Here is an 18,160-nt window from a genome sequence, read left to right on the forward strand (position 1 = left end):
TGGTGCAGTCTTTCATTGATTCTATTATTATTATTATTCTATTATGGCTTTATTGAGAATGCCCGCAAGAAAATGAATCTTGGCATTGTACATAGTGACATTATTGTACTTTGATAATAAATTTACTTTGATATTCAGAATGTATTTCTACCAACGACATAGGTAGAAAAAGGGTGGAGGTCCTAAAGGCAGAATACAGGGAGTTAGGGAGGAAGCTGAGAAGCAGGACCTCAATGGTAGTAATCTCAGGATTGCAGCCTGTGCCAAGCGACAGTGAGGATAGGAAGAGAATGAGGTGGAGGATAAATGCGTGGCTGAAGCTTTGGAGCAAGGGGCAGGGATTCAGATTTTTGGATCACTGGGACCTCTTCTGGGGCAGGTGTGACCTGTACAAAAAGGATGGGTTGCACTTGAAACAGAGGGGGACCAATATCCTGGTGGGGAGGTTTGCTAATGCTATTAGGGAGGGTTTAAACTAGATTTGCAGGGGTTGGGAACAGAAGTGAAGAGGCAGAGTATGGGGAAGTTGAAGCACAAGTAGAGACAGCTTGTAGGGAGTTTGTGAGGAAGGATAGGCAGATGTTAGGGCGAAGATGCGCTCAGCCTCATGGTTTGAGATATGTCTGTTTTAATGGAAGGAGTATCATAAACAAGGTGGATGAACTTAAGAGCACAGATCAATATGTGGAATTGTGACGTTGTGGCCATTACAGAGACTTGGATGTCTCTGGAGCAGGAATAGCTGCTGAGTGTGCCAGGCTTTAGATGCTTCAAAAAGAACAGAGAGGGAGGCAAAAGAGGTGGGGATGTGGCATTGCTAATTAGAGATAGTGTGACGGCTGCAGAAAAGGAGGAAGTCATGGAGGGGTTATCTACTGAGTCAGTGTGAGTGGAAGACAAAAACAGGAAAGAGGCAATAACCCTACAGGTGTTTTGGTTTTTTTTACAGACCTCCCCCAGAAGTAACAGAGACACTGAGGAGCAGATAGGGAGACAGATTCTGGAATGGTGCAATAATATTAGGATTGTTGTGATGAGAGATTTTAACTTTCCTAATATTGATTGGCATCTCCTTAGCACAAAGGGGTTTAGAGGGTGTGGAGTTTATTAGGTATGTTCAGGAAGGTTTCCTGACACAATATGTAGATAAGCCAACTAGAAGTGAGGCTGTACTTGATCTAGTATTGGGAAATGAACCTGGTCAGGTGTCAGATCTCTCAGTGGGAGAGCATTTTGGAGGTAGTGACCATAACTCTATCTCCTTCACCATAGCGCTGGAGAGGGATAGGAACAGACAACTTGGGAAAACATTTAATTGGGGTAGGGTGAAATATGATGCTGTTAGGCAGGAACTTGGGAGCATTAATTAGGAACAGATGTTCTCAGGGAAATGCACGGCAGAAATGTGGCAAATCTTCAGGGAACATTTGTATGGAGTTCTGCATAGGTATGTTCCATTGAGGCAGGGAAAGGATGGTAGGGTTAAAGAGCCATGGTGTACAAAGGATGTAGAAAATCTAGTTAAGAAGGAAAGAAAAGCTTACAAAAGGTTCAAGAAACAAGGTACTGTTAGAGCTCTAGAAAAAGACATTGTTAGGAAGGAGTTTAAGAACGGAATTAGGAGAGTTAGAAGGGGCCATGAGAAGGCCTTGGAGAACAGGATTAAGGAAAACCCCAAGGCATTCTTCAAGTATACGAAGAGCAAGAGGATGAGTTGTGTGAGAATAGGACCAATCAGGTGCGATAGTGAAAACGTGCATGGAGTCAGAGGAGGTAGTGGAAGTACTTAATAAATACTTTGCTTTAGTATTCATCAGGGGAAAAGACCTTGGCAATTGTGGGGATGACTTACAGCGGACTGAAACGCTTAAGCACATAGACATTAAGAAAGAGGATGTGCTGGAGCTTTTGAAAAGCATAAAGTTAGATAAGTCACCAGGACCAGATGAAAGATACCCTAGGCTACTGTGGGAAGTGAGGGAGGAGATTGCTGAGCCTCTTGCGATGATCAATAGGGACGGGAGAAGTACTGGAGGATTGGAGGGTTACAAATGTTGCTCCCTTGTTCAAGAAAGAAAGTAGAGATAATCCAAGAAATTATAGACCAGTGAGTCTGACTTCAGTGATGGACAAGTTGTTGGAGAAGATCTTGAGAGGCAGGATTTATGAGCATTTGGAGAGACATAATCTGATTAGAGATAGTCAGAATGGTTTGTCAAAGGCAGGTCATGTCTTACGAGCCTGATTGAATTCTTTGAGGATGTAACAAAACACATGGATGAAGGTAGAGCAGTAGATGTAGTGTACATGAGTTTCAGCAAGGCATTTGATAAGGTTCCCCATGCAAGGCTCCTTCACAAAGTAAAGAGGAATGGGATCCAAGGGGACCTTGCCTTGTGGATCCACAATTGGCTTGCCCACAGAAGGCAAAGAGTGGCTGTAGATAGTTCATATTCTGCATGGAGGTCGGTGACCAGTGGTGCTCTGAAGGACCCCTCCTCTTTGTGATTTTTATAAATGACCTGGATGAAGAAGTAGAAGGGTGGATTAGTAAATTTGCTGATTACACAAAGGTTGGGGGTGTTGTGGATAGTCTAGAGGGTTATCAGAGGCTACTGTGGGACATCGATAGGATGCAGAACTGTGCTGAGAAGTGGCAGAAGGACTTCAACCAAAATAAGTGGTGGCTGAGAGGAATGCACTGCTGGTGGTGATGGTGGTGGAAGCAGATACAATAGGGTCTTTTAAGAGCCTCTTTGATAGGTACATGGAGCTTAGAAAAATAGAGGGTTATGCACTAGGGAAATTTTAGGCAGTCTCTAGAGTAGGTTACATGGTCGGCACAACATTGTGGGCCGAAGGGCCTGTAATGAGCTGTAAATTTCTGTGTTCTATGTTCAATGTTCTATGATGCTCTTCTAACCTGTTAACCTACTCTAAGACAAATCTAACTCTCCCCTCCTACATAACCTTCCAATTACTTTCATCCATGTGTCTATCTGAGAGTTTCTTAAATCTCCCTAATGCATCTACATCTACCACCACCTCTGGCAGGGTGTTCCACGTACCCACCACTCTCTATGTGAAACACCTCTGACATATACTTCAGATACCCATATACTGCAAACAACTTAAAATTATGCCCCCTTGTAATAGCTATTTCCACCCTGGGGAAAAAAAGTCTCAATCTATGCCTTATTTTCTTGTCTACCTCCATCAAGTCACCCCTCACGTTCAGGGAACTTTTGTTGCATTCCTGTACAGGCAAGTATAAAATTTGTGAGGCAAGAGATAAGATCTCTGAAAATAAAAGGATGACTGGGAGCCTCGGAGATGTTTTACTTGATTAAAGTCCATTAGCAATAGATTTAAGTATTATTTTTGAGGTAAAGCAGTGTAGGCACATGATGAATGAACACAGAACAGAGAGGGTGTTGTGATGATGTCACCAACCTATGTCTATTTAGTCCATGATTAATCTAACTTCTCCTTCCTACACAGCCTATAATCGTCCACTTGTCCTTCATGCATGTGCCTACCTAAGAGTCTGTTAAATGTCCTTAATGTATTTGCCTCTGCCACCACCCCTAGGCAGTGTGTTCCAGGCACTACCACTCTCTGTGTTAAAAAAAGTTACCTCCACTAAAGTTTCCTTCACTCACTTTAAGTGGATGTCCTCGTGTAATAGTCATTGCTGCCCTGGGTAAGAAGCATTGGCTGTCTGCCCTATTTATATTATAATATAATCTTATAATCTTATACTCTATCAAGTCACCCCCCCAACCTATCAAGACACCATCCATCGCTCTAAGGAGAAATGCCTTAGCTCACTCAGCCTCTCCTCATAAGATGTGTTCTCTAATCCAGACAGAATGCTCATATATCCTCAGCTCTAAAGTTTCCACATCCTATACTGAGGCAACCAGAACTGAACACAATACTCCCAAGTGTGGCCTGAGCAGAGATTTATAGAACTGTAACATTACCTCATAGATCTTGAACTCAATCCCCCAGCTAATATAGGCTAACGTGTCATGTGTCTTCTCAACCATTCTATCAATTTGCATGGCAATTTTGAGGGATCTATAGATTGGTGCCCCAATACCTCTCAGGAACCCTATACTCTGTATTCAAGCTCAATCTCCCATGCTGTATCATTTCACACTTTTATGGACTGAATGTCTTCTGCCATTTCTCAACCCAGCTCCTATTGTAACTGCGTCTTTCTTAACTTCAACATGCTCCAGCACGTTAGCCTGTTCTACATTAACCTCACGTCACTGTTGAATACTGAAGCAAAGTATTCATGAAGGATCTCCCCTGCCTCCTCTAACTCCAGGCACACATTTTCTCTTTAATCCCTGAGCAGTTTCATCTTCACTTTAATTATCCTCCTATTCTTCACATACGTGTGAAATGCCTTGGGATTTTCCTTAATTCTATTCGCCAAGGCCTTCTCTTGTCCCCTTCTAGCTCACCTGAGTGCACTCTTAAGCTCCTTCCTGGCTGCCTTATAACTCTCAAAAGCCCCATTTGACCTTTGCTTCCAAAACCTTAAGTAAGCTTCCTTTTCCTCTTAACAAAATGTCACACATCTTTTGTCAACCATGGTTTCTTCACCCAATCGTCCTTCCCCTGACTCAATGGGACAAATCTATCCAGAACCCCATGCATGTGCTCCCTAAACAGCCTCAGATGTTGTTGCAAGAATAAATAAAGGGTTATGTTAAGGTCTCCTGGATGTTTGAAAACTGTTAGAATCTGCAATGCGGAAAGAAATTTTAAATATTTACTCTTGCTGCCCATTGGAGTCAAAGTCTAAACTGCAGTGATACTTTAAATAGCTACCTGCCATTGTCAGCACGTTTATGTTTAATAGTTTAATCCATAAACAAAAAAAGACATTATTTTTTCAATACGTGACCTTAGTTGGGGATACCCTTCCCTATTCTGGCATCGGAATCAAATGTGCAAACGATGATACACAGAGAGAGTGACCAAGACATGGATGAACAACGTAAGCAATTGTGTCTGCCTATAATTCATCCGACTGAAGTATTGTGAAGTTAACATAAATTCAAATTACAGTGGGTAGATTCAAAATGCCACATTCAAAACTGTATATATGTACTTATTTATTTTATTTAAACAATCAGCACAGTAACAAGCCATTTTGGCTCACGAACTCATGCCACCCAATTATACCCAAGTGACCAACTAACCTGTATGTCTTTGGAATGTGGGAGGAATCCAGATTATCCAGAGGAAACCCGTGCAGCCACAAGGAGAGCATGCAAGCTCCTTACGGACAGCTGAAAGAAATAAATCAAGGTTTCTAGCATTATAAAGTATTAGACTAACCATGAAGGTATTGTGTGGCCTGCCACTCGACTTCCACATGTACTTGCCCTCATCAAATGCAGCTTTTATGCAGTACTGTGCAAAAGTGTTAGGCACGTACGGCGTGTATAGTTAGAGTACCTCAGACTTCTTCACAGCACTGCATTTGTCAACATGGAGCAGAGAGCGAGTTTGTAAATCTGGAAGGCGAAAAGGCTGTTAGGAATGGAGAGGGTGGAGTGCCACGGGAGGGGTGGGGGATAGGTGGCAGAGAAGGAGTGCCAGGGTCAGGGGGTGGAGTGTGTGCAGACACGCCCAACCTTGAAACACCAGGTGAAGTAATCTGATTCTAAACATTTTGTTTATTGATCATTACAGAATGTCTTTCTGGTGCTTCTCGCTCCCTCCCCTCTCCTTTCCCCTTTTCCCAACCATGACTCCCCTCTCCCTGCCCCTTCCCAATCTCATTCCACAATACAGACCCATATCAGAATCAGGTTTATCATCACTCACATATGTCATGAAATTAGTTTTTTTTATGTGTGACAGCAGTACCATGCAATAGATAAAGTTACTGCAGTCAAGTGAAAATCTGCAGATGCTGGAGATCCAAGTAACACACACAACATTCTGGAGGAACTCAGCAGGCCCAGGCAGCATCTATGGAAAACAGTACGGTTGACATTTTGGGCCAAGACACTTCATCAGTCCTTGGCCCAAAACGTTGACTATACTCGTTTTCATAGATGCTGCCTGGCCTGCTGAGTTCCTCCAGCATCTTGTGGAAGTTACTACAGTACTATGCAAAACTCTTAGGCACCCTAGCTATATATTTTATATATATATATATATGCTCAAGACTTATTAGCACATTCCAGGCTGCAGGAGTACGTGCTGATGGACTCACTGAATTTTGGCACAGCCACAGCAAGGGCTAGGTGGGAAAAAACCACAGTGTAGGGTTCTTCTGCTGCTGAGTTGGGGGAGGAAGACCCTCAATTATTGTAATAGGATACCAGCCCAGAGGGCCATATGAGTGCCAACAGTGATAATGATGGATATGTAGGAATGTAATAGAACAGTACTGAAAGCATCAACCTTGAATGTAAGAATGAAAAAGCATTGCATGATTTATTCTTGTAAATAAATGTGTTATGAATAACCAGATACCCACAGATTCCCTGAACTTTCAAGAGTTTATTAATCTCCACTTCAATTCCTTCAAATATTCCAGCCTCCAAAATGCTCCGAAGCGGGTTCCAGAGATAAACTACCCTCTAGGAGAAGAAATTTTTACATACTCTAGTTTAGACAACCAAAGTCTTATTCTGAAACTATTTCCCTTCATTCCCATTTATGAAAATATCTCAACATCTACACAAAGCATGACATCTTGGGATCCTCTCATGTTTCAATTAGGTCACTGTTCTTTCTTCTAAATAACAAAGAATACAGACAGACTCTCTCAGCTGGATAATAATTCTCTCATTCCTGGAAGTATCCTGGTGAATCTCCTTTGGACTGGAGTAGGGGGGCCAAAAGTATGGCATCATCAACACTCTGTTCAATACATCCCTGTTTCCAAACTCCAGCTCCTATGCAATAAAAGCCAACATGTCTTTTGTCTTTTTTTAATACTTACTTCACAAGCCTGCTAACATTTTATGATTCAAGCATAAGATCCCTCCATATTACCCTCATTTCAAATTCTCTTTCGATTTAGACAATAGTCTGTTCTTGAATTCTTGGATGACTTCACATTTTCCCCACATTAAACACCACTTAGCAACTTTTCAACAACTTAAGCAACTTTTCAACAGTACTGTGCAAATGTCTTGGGCATTTTGTTGCATGGATTTGGTCTGGATAATTTGGAATCCATACAATAATGAACAACAAAAGGCGGTTAAGGAGAAGATTGCTGAGGTGGAGTCTCAGTCGATGCCTAGGTGGGGAAAAGGCAGGACAACCAAAGACATATTTCACTGTGTGGCAAAAGAGATAGTAAATTAAAGCATAGAGAAAAAAATCAGCATTTGTGAGGAGAGTGCTGAGCTACGTATGGGATGTTTGGAGGGCAATGCGAAAAGTTTCTAAGAGGAGCAAAGAGAGATATCTAAGGGCTGCTGCAAATATAAAACAGATTCAAAAATAGTTCAAAGTGAATTTATTATCAAAGTACATATACGTCATCACACACAAACCTGAGATTCTTGTGGGCATACTCAATGAATCCATAATCGAATAATAACCATAATAGAAGCAATGAAAAACCGTACCCAACTTGGGCGTTCAACCAGTGTACAAATGACAACAAACTGTGCAATTACAAAAACAGAAATAATATTAATAAATAAATTAGCAATAAATATCGAGAGCATGAGATGAAGAGTCCTTGAAGGCGAGTCCTTAGTTTGACGGCACTTATCAGATCTGTTCATGGAGGTACAGAACACGGCCAAGGTACACTCAGTGGCCACTTTATTAGGTACACCTGTATACCTGCTTGTTAATACAAATATCCAATCAGCCAATCATGTGGCAGCAACTCAATGCATAAAATGATGCAGACATGGTCAAGAGGTTCTGTTGTTGTATGGACCAAACAGCAGAATGGAGAAGAAGTATGATCTAAGTGACATTGACCATGGAATTTAATGTGGTTTGAGTATCTTGGAAACTGATCTCCAGGGATTTTCACAATAGTCTCTAAAGTTTACAGAGAATGGGGTGATAAAACCAAAAAAAACATCCAGTGATCAGAACATCTGTGGAGGAAAATGCCTCGAGGTCAGAGGAAAGTGACCAGACCGGTTCAAGCTGACAGTAAGGTGACAGTAATAAAATAACCCCACGTTACAAGTGTGTACAGAAAAGCATAATTGAATGCAAAACAGGTTGAACCTTGAAAAGCATGAGCTACAGCAGCAGAAGACCATAAACATACAGGAGGAATCCAATAAGAGGCCTCTCAGTGTAGAAATGAACACTTTACATCAGCCTTTACTGAGAAAGAGCATGCTACTTGGATCTGAACAAAGGAAGTTGTACGTGATATATTCTTGGTTAAAAATTGATATTGATACTAAAGGATCAGTGCATTTAAATGGACAAATTACGTAGTCTATATGAGATACACTTTAGGTTACTGAGAGAAGTAATAATTGAAATTGTGAAGTATTAACCATAATCTTCCAAACATCAATGGATGCAAGGCTGATGTTCAAGGGTGAAGTGCAAATACTTTTTTTTGAAAGAATGTAAGAATAAAGCCAACAACAAGCCAATCAGATTAACATTGGTGGCAGGGAATCTTCGACCCTTGATTAGGACTGGAAAGGAAGGGGGAAGAAGCCAAAAAGCTTTTTCCATTGATGCTACCTGAACTGCTGAGTTCCTTTAGCATTTTGTATGAGTTACCCCACGAGGAAGTTACGTTTGATGTAGTCTAGTAGTAGTGTGGTCACTCAAGTCACGTATGATGTTCTCCTAAGGGGTTGTCAATTGGCTGGTCCTCTACCAGGGGTCTGGAAGCTTGAGGGTTCAGTCCAGTAACTTTGCTGTTCCTAGTAGTGAGCTGTTCTGGACCAAGATCTCAGTTGTTGTTCTCAGAATATTTTGGAGCCAATCTCCTAGTCCAGGTGTCACAGCTCCAAGTGCTCCTATCACCATTATTCTGGATTATTCTGGCTTTAATCTTCCCCATCCTTTCTATCTGCTCCTTCAAGCCCTGGTATTTCTCCAGCTTCTCATACTCTTTCTTCCTGATGGGATTGCCACATCTATTACTATTGCTTTCTCCTTTCTCCTGTTTCTCCAGTACTACTATGTCTGGTTGGTTGGCCAGTACCTGCTTATCAGTCTGTATTTGGAAGTCCCACCGGATCTTAGCTCTGTCATTCTTTTGTCAGTGCTCGGAGGGAGAGAACCAGGAACCTCCACTCTCTGGTCTGACGGACTTGGTCAGTCGGTGCTCAGAGGGAAGAGGACCAGCAGCTGGACAGAGTTTAGCAGGAACTTCGGAGGCCGACACCGGGAGCCGTCTGGGCTCCACAGCACACAGATTCAGAGTTCAGGTCTCAGTGGTGATGGCCCAGTAGGGTCTTGGGCTGAACCGCTTACACTTATGCTACATCTGCCCACAAAAAGGTCCAGGTGAGAGTGACTAATAAAGTGGCCACTGAGTGTATGTTTGTGGTCTTTTGCTACTGTAACCCATCCACCTCAGGGTTTGTCATGTTGTGCATTCAGAGATGCTCTTCTGCAGACCACTGTTCTAACACATGGCCATTTGAGTTACTGTCACCTTGAACCAGTCTGGCCATTCTCCTCTGATCTCTCGAATTAACAAGGCATTTCCACCCACAGAACTGCCGCTCACTGGGTGGTTTTTGTTTACCGCACTGTTCTCTGTAAACTCTGGAGACTGTTATGCATGAAAATCCCAGGAGTTCAGCAGCTTCTGAGATACTCAAACCACCCCATCTGGCACCAACAATCATTCCATGGTCAAAGTCACTGCGATCACACTTCTTCCCCATTCTGATATTTGGTCAGAACAACAAATGAACCTCTTGACCACATCTAGGAATAATGGTGCATAGTTCCCTGAAGGTGGAATCTCATGAGGATAGGGTGGTGAAGAAAGCTTTTGGTATGCTGGCCTTTATAAATCAGACCATTGAGTATAGGAGTTGGGATGTAATGTTAAAATTTGGAGTATTGTGTACAGTTCTGGTCACCAAATTATAGGAAAGATGTCAACGAAATAGAGAGAGTACAGAGAAGATTTACTAGAATGTTACCAGGGTTTCAGCACCTAAGTTACAGGGAAAGGTTGAACAAGTTAGGTCTTCAGTCTTTGGAGTGTAGAAGGTTGAGGGGGGACTTGATAGAGGTATTTAAAATTATGAGGGGAATAGATAGAGTTGACATGGACAGGCTTTTTCCATTGAGCGTAGGGGAGATTCAAACAAGAGGACATGAGTTGAGAGTTAGGGGGCAAAAGTTCAAGGGTATCACGAGGGGGAATTTCTTTAGTCAGAGAATGGTAGCTGTGTGGAACGAATTTCCAGTAGAAGTGGTAGAGGCAGGTTCGGTATTGTCATTTAAATTAAAATCGGATAGGTATATGGACAGGAAAGGAATAGAGGGTTATGGGCTGAGTGCGGGCTAGTGGGACTAGGTGAAAGTAAGCATTTGGCATGGACTAGAAGGGCTGAGATGGGCTGTTTCCGTGCTGTAATTGTTATATGGTTATATCTGCATGCTTTCATGCATTGAGTTGCTGCCTCTTGATTAACTGATTAGATATTTGCATTAATGAGCAGGTGCATGGACATACCTACAATAGATATAGGCAGCATGGAGTAAAGGAATTGCTCGAGGAATATAAAGAATGTAAAAGGAATCTTAAGAAAGAGATTAGAAAAGCTAAAAGAAGATACGAGGTTGGTTTGGCAAATAGGGTGAAAGTAAATCCGAAAGGTTTCTACAGTTATATTAAAAGCAAGAGGATAGTGAGGGATAAAATTGGCCCCTTAGAGAATCAGAGTGGTCAGCTATGTGTGGAACCGAAGGAGATGGGAGAGATTTTGAATGATTTCTTCTCTTCGGTATTCACTAAGGAGAAGGATATTGAATTGTTAAAGGTGTGGGAAACAAGTAAGGAAGTTATGGAACCTATGACAATTAAAGAGGTGGAGGTACTGGCGCTTTTAAGAAATTTAGAAGTGGATAAATCTCCGGGTCCTGACAGGATATTCCCCAGGACCTTGAGGGAAGTTTGTGTAGAAATAGCAGAAGCTCTGACGGAGATCTTTAATATGTCATTAGAAACGGGGATTGTGCCGGAGGATTGGCGTATTGCTCATGTGGTTCCATTGATTAAAAAGGGTTCTAGAAGGAAGCCTAGCAATTATAGACCTGTCAGTTTGACATCAGTGGTGGGTAAATTAATGGAAAGTATTCTTAGAGATAGTATTTATAATTATCTGGATAGACGGGATCTGATTAGAAGTAGCCAGCATGGATTTGTGCGTGGAAGGTCATGTTTGACAAACCTTATTGAATTTTTTGAAGAAGTTACGAGGAATGTTGATGAGGGTAAGGCAGTGGATATAGTCTATATGGACTTCAGCAAAGCCTTTGACAAAGTTCCACATGGAAGGTTAGTTAAGAAGGTTCAGTCATTAGGTATTAATGCTGGAGTAATAAAATGGATTCAACAGTGGCTAGATGGGAGATGCCAGAGAGTAGTGGTGGATAATTGTTTATCGGGATGGAGGCCGGTGACTAGCGGGGTGCCTCAGGGATCTGTTTTGGGCCCAATGTTGTTTGTAATATACATAAATGATCTGGATGATGGGGTGGTAAATTGGATTAGTAAGTATGCCGATGATACTAAAGTAGGAGGTGTTGTGGATAATGAGGTGGATTTTCAAAGCTTGCAGGGAGATTTATGCCGGTTAGAAGAATGGGCTGAACGTTGGCAGATGGAGTTTAATGCTGAGAAGTGTGAGGTTCTACATTTTGGCAGGAATAATCCAAATAGAACATACAGAGTAAATGGTAGGGGATTGAGGAATGCAGAGGAACAGAGAGATCTAGGAATAACTGTGCATAGTTCCCTGAAAGTGGAGTCTCATGTAGATAGGGTGGTGAAGAGGGCTTTTGGAACGCTGGCCTTTATAAATCAAAGCATTGAGTACAGAAGTTGGGATGTAATGCTAAAGTTGTACAAGGCATTGGTAAGGCCAAATTTGGAATATTGTGTGCAGTTCTGGTCACCGAATTATAGGAAAGATATCAATAAATTAGAGAGAGTGCAGAGACGATTTACTAGGATGTTACCTGGGTTTCAGCAATTAAGTTACAGAGAAAGGTTGAACAAGTTAGGTCTCTATTCATTGGAGCGTAGAAGGTTGAGGGGGGATTTGATCGAGGTATTTAAAATTTTGAGAGGGATAGATAGAGTTGACGTGAACAGGCTGTTTCCATTGAGAGTAGGGGAGATTCAAACTAGAGGACATGATTTGAGAGTTAGGGGGCAGAAGTTTAAGGGAAACACGAGGGGGTATTTCTTTACTCAAAGAGTGATAGCTGTGCGGAATGAGCTTCCTGTAGAAGTAGTAGAGGCCAGTTCAGTTGTGTCATTTAAGGTAAAATTGGATAGGTATATGGACAGGAAAGGAGTGGAGGGTTATGGGCTGAGTGCGGGTAGGTGGGACTAGGTGAGATTAAGGGTTCGGCACGGACTAGGAGGGCCAAGATGGCCTGTTGCCGTGCTGTGATTGTTATATGGTTATACCTAATAAAGTGGCCAGTGAGTGTATAGTCCAATCGCAGGCATTGTTCACACAGCTTTCATTCGAACATTAAAGAAAAGACACAAGCAATGTTTCATCTTCAATCAAGAGGTGACACAAGAATCAGTTATAAAATTATAGGAAAAACATTTAAATTTAAGAATAATTGTGCAAATGGTACTGTCATGTACCACGTTATCACATTGATCTATCCAGCATTTTTTTCACATTTGCAGCCTTGACCATTATAGTGAGGTGTTTTCCTAACATTGATTGAACTTTATCACGCTATCACCAGAATATTAACAGGGCAGGAGTTCTTGCTAACGTCAGGTGGTTAACCCAATCACAAATGCAAGCTTGAAAGAATTTGGCCTGAATCAGTAAAATGTTTTTGATTGAACAAATGTTAGATAATTGTATTGAAGCAAAAACAAACTCACAACTATACAGCACGTTTCACCATGTCCAATTTATAGCCATGAAGACTTTCTGTGCAAGGGTCAGTTTGTGTAACTGGTTCCACAGATTGGGGCGGCATGATAGCGCAATGGTTAGCACAATACTTTACAGCACAGGTGACCTGGGATCAATTCCCACCGCTGCCTGCAATGAGTTTGTACATTCTCCCCGTGACCGTGTGGGTTTCCTCCAGGTGCTCCTATTTCCTCCCACGGTCCACATATCATGCCATACGATATAACAAATTGTACTCCACAGAGGTGTTTTCCAAGGGTATGCGAAAAGACTCCTCTACATATTGACACAGGGAACTTGCCTGGACACAAATAACATAGAACAGTACAACACTGGAACAGGCCTTTCGACCCACAATGATGTGCCAAATCAATTAAATTAGTAATCAAATGGCCACCTAATCCCCTCTGCCAACACAATGTCCATTTCATTCTGTTTCCCTCACAATTCATGTGCCTATTAAACATTTCTTAGAAGTCCCTAATGCATCTACTATCCCACTGTTATAAGATTATTGAACAGCTCCCAGTATGAGAAAAGGGACTCTTGACCTCACAATCTACCTTGCTATGACTTGGCATCTTGCTGTCTTTTTACAAATTCCACCCTCTCCAAGCCCTTAATACTCTAGATCGGGGGTCGGCAACCTGCGGCTCCCGAGCCATTTGTGGCTCTTTCACCTCTGTGCTGCGGCTCCCTGTGGCTTTGGGAAATAATTGGTCAGTATTTAATTAAAATGTATTTTATGTTAGTTTGTTAGCTTTTGAAATGTAATTCTAAATTTGAAGATTATGGTGATCTTGTACAATGTAAGTGTGGCGACACATTTTCTGACACATCCGAAACGGCTCTCAATTAGCCAGCATTCCGGCTAAGGGAGATTGCCTACGGGGGTTTGTGAGTACGTGTCTTTTGCAGCATCTGCGTCCATGGGGGCTGGGTTGAGGGAGGCTTAGAAGCAAGGCTGTTTAGTTCGAATAAAGTTATTCGACTGCAGTTTACTGACTGCCTGAACACACCGCTGCAACGTGTTTTTATCGCTATTAATATACGTCACCACTGCCAATACCTGACACCCGCCAGTGCGCGATTTCTTTAATTTTTCGATCCAAGGTAAGCCAACTATGGAGAATTCTAAAAAAAGAAAAGTGACTGAAGAAAACAGAACGTTTAATGATACGTGGACAGATTCATTTGCTTTCACTGTTGACGAGACTGGTTTACCGGTATGCTTAATATGCAATGAGAAACTAGCAAACAACAAAAAGTCAAATGTCGCAAGGCATTTCCAGAGTAAACACGCAGCCTTTGCTCAAAAATATCCGGATGGAGATGAGAGAAAAAAAGCCGTTTCGGAACTGATGCGGAAGGTTGATCTGAGCAAAAATCATTTCCAGAAATGGATGAAGTCAGGAAAATCAACGACATACGCCAGTTATATTGCCGCTCAGGAAATAGTCAGGCACGGGAAGCAGTTTACAGATGGTGAATATATAAAAGAATCTTTCATTAAGATTTCAGAACATCTATTCACGGACTTTAAAAACAAGAGTGAAATTGTGCAGAAAATCAGGGATATGCCCCTCTCTGCAAAGACTGTCAAAGACAGAACCATAAAAATGGCAGAAGACATCACAAGACAGCAAATTAAAGACATCAATTCAGCTGTGGCCTACTCGATTGCCTGTGACGAGTCTAAAGACAAAGGCGATATTGAACAAATAGCGTTGTTCTGCCGGTATGTAAACTCTGCCGGGCCACAGGAAGAACTGATTGAGTTGATACCTCTAAAAGACCAAACACGGGGGGAGGACATCTGTGAGGCTGTCTTGAATTGTTTAAGAGCCAAAGGAATAAAGACCACCCATCTGGTGTCAGTAGCTACTGATGGGGCTCCGAATATGACGGGAACGCACAAGGGATTTGTGGCTTTACTGCAGAAGTCGCTGGACAGAAAGCTGCTGACTTTTCACTGCATCTTGCACCAAGAGGCACTGTGCGCTCAAACATTTCCTCCGGAATGCACAGAAGTAATGGATGTTGTCATTCAGATTGTCAATAAAATAATGGCAAAAAGTTTAAATCACCATCAATTCCGTTTGTTACTGGACGAGATGGAAAGCGCATATTCTGATCTCCTGCTGCACAACAAAGTCCGGTGGCTGTCCAAAGGGGAGGTGCTGAAACGCTTTGTCGTGTGTCTGGAAGAAGTGAAAACTTTCCTGGGCAGCAAAGGGCTCAACTTTCCTGAGCTGGAACAGCCAGGGTGGCTGGAAAAGCTACACTTCATGGTAGACATGACAGCGCACCTGAACACGCTGAACACAGCTCTTCAGGGGAAAGGACGCACAGCCCTGCACATGTTGGAGGATGTCTTGGCATTCGAGCGCAAGTTGACAGTGCTTGCCAGAGATTTACAGAAAGGCACTTTGTCTCACTTCCCCAATTTGAGAGAGTTCAAACAAGGTCACGACATGATAATTTCGGAGTATTTACATTCTGCAATCATCGCAATGCAAACATCGTTTGGGAAACGCTTCTGTGAGTTCAGAGAGGAAAAAAACACATTATCCTTCCCGGTCACTCCCTTAAGCATCGATCCTTCCCTACTGAATACGACTGCATTGGCAGGTGTGAGTCAACCTGATCTTGAGATGGAACTGGCCGACATAGCCGACAAAGACATATGGGTGTCCAAGTTTAGACGCTTGACAGCAGACCTTGAAGATGTTGCCCGTCAGAAGGCCGTTCTTGCTCAGAATCACAAATGGAGTGATATTGAAAACCTTCCAAATCCGGACCAACTTGTGTTTGAAACATGGAATGCTGTGCCCGACATTTATGTAAACATGAAAAAGTATGCGCTTGGAGTCCTGTCGATCTTTGGATCCACATATGTATGTGAGCAGGTGTTCTCCAACATGAACTTTATTAAAAACAAACATCGCGCACGCCTCACAGATGACAGCTTGCGATCCTGTGTAAAGATGAAGGTGACGTCATACAGCCCTGATGTGCAGACGCTGTGCGCTGAGGTCCAGGAGCAGAAATCCCATTAACCAAGTATGATAAATATTTTAATTGCCTATTATTTTATGTATATTCATATTTTTTCATTGTTCAGTGAAATAGTCCTTTTATTTTTCAGGCTGACAGCTGGCTGATGTTATTTTTGGTTTGCTGCTGGCGGAAAATTTAAGTTCGGCGTTTTTCATAAATACAAGAAGGACTCAAATAGACATTGAGTATTTTACTTAAAAGTAACTTTCAACCCAACGTCTTTTTTTCGGAGTTCAAAATGTTTTTGTTGCATGCAGAAATGTAATTTCGTTTTCTCTGCAGGAGTTCATCAATTTCATAAATGCAACACATTATAGTTTGTTTATACATAGCATAAAGGCAAAAAAAACGTTGTATGCAGTGTTATTTCATTTTAAATGTCAAACGGGTTTTGCGGCTCCCAGTGTTTTCTTTTCTGTGGGAAACGGGTCCAAGTGGCTCTTTCAGTGGTAAAGGTTGCTGACCCCTGCTCTAGATGGTCTAGACAATATGAAGGAAATTAAAATCTCACACAAATACAACCCCATTATTCTTATAACTTTGAACAATTACTCTAAACACATACTCATCAAATTCCCTCTATCCCTCTACACTACACTACACAAATTCCCTCTACACTACAGCCCACAAGAGAGACCCATCGCTTCTTGCTTTTAAGTTCTATCCATATGCTCACTGAACGATCCCCCAAGAATGTCATCTCTAGGTACTGCTGTTACATCCTTTTTGTTATCAAAAAGGTTATACCCCTTCCTTGCTTACCTGTACCTCTGTAATTTGTGTAGCATCTTTATCCCTTATCCTGGAATACTGAGCTGTCAGTTCTGTCCTTCCATCAGCCATGTTTCTGTTATGGCTGTAACATCAAAGACCTGAAAGCCAATCCACTCCCTGAGTTCGTACCCCTTACCTGTTGAAATAAATACAGTTTAAAAGAGAATTCCTTTCCTTGCCTTTACGGTGTCCCCAACTATTCTGATTACGAGACTTCCTCTCGCCAGGTATTGCTTTTTTTCATGACTTGCTTTGCGTGTGGAAAATCTTGCTTAATAAACCTTCTAGTTTTTTGTTGAAGAGGTAACCAAAAAGGGAGACAAGGGTAGGGCAGTTAATGTTGTCTACTTGGTCTTCAACTCTGCTCTAAATTACATACAACCATGACTTGGGACTGTGTAAAAAAAGTCTTAGGTGCATACAGGATATATATATCTAAGGTGCTGAAGACTTTTGCACAGTAGTGTAGTAATTTTATGTATTGCACTGCACCGCGGCCACAAAAATCGCAAATTTCATAACATATGTGAGTGATGGTAAACCCGATTCTGATACGGGTCTCTATTGTGGACTGAGAGTGGAAAGCGGGCAGGGAGAAGGGAATCACAGTTGGGAAAAGGGGAAGAGAGAAGGGAGGGAGTGGGGAACACCAGAGGGACATTCTGTGATGATCAATAAACCAATTGTTTGGAACCAAATCACCTTGCCTGGGGTCTCGGGGTTGGGTGTGTCTGCACCTGTGCCATTCCATGCCCCTGGCACTCTTTCTGCCACCTGTCTCACACCCCTCATGCAGCATTCCCAACATTCTTTGCTCCTGCCAGATTTACAAACTTGCTCTCCGCTCCATGTTGATAAATACAATAAAGTGCAAAATTATCATGCACCCTAGCTATATATATGTGTCTAAGACTTTTGCACAGTACTGTATCATCATTTCTTCTTGGTCTGGTTAACCTCTGAACCACCATACCCAACAACACTTTGAGAGTATCTTCACCACCATTCCAAGAAGACAACTCACGATTACTTTCTCAAAAGCAATCAGGGATTGGTAATAATGCTGGCTTTCCCAATGACATCCAAAATACAAAAAAAAAATTAAATACAGACAAAACCCAACCAGGTAGTATCACATTTACCATTATTACAAATACCATTCAATATCAAGCCTGAAAGCACCTATCACCAAACTCCAATAC

This window comes from Hypanus sabinus, chromosome 9, assembly GCF_030144855.1.
Source record: "Hypanus sabinus isolate sHypSab1 chromosome 9, sHypSab1.hap1, whole genome shotgun sequence".
In the NCBI taxonomy this organism is placed as follows: Eukaryota; Metazoa; Chordata; class Chondrichthyes; order Myliobatiformes; family Dasyatidae; genus Hypanus; species Hypanus sabinus.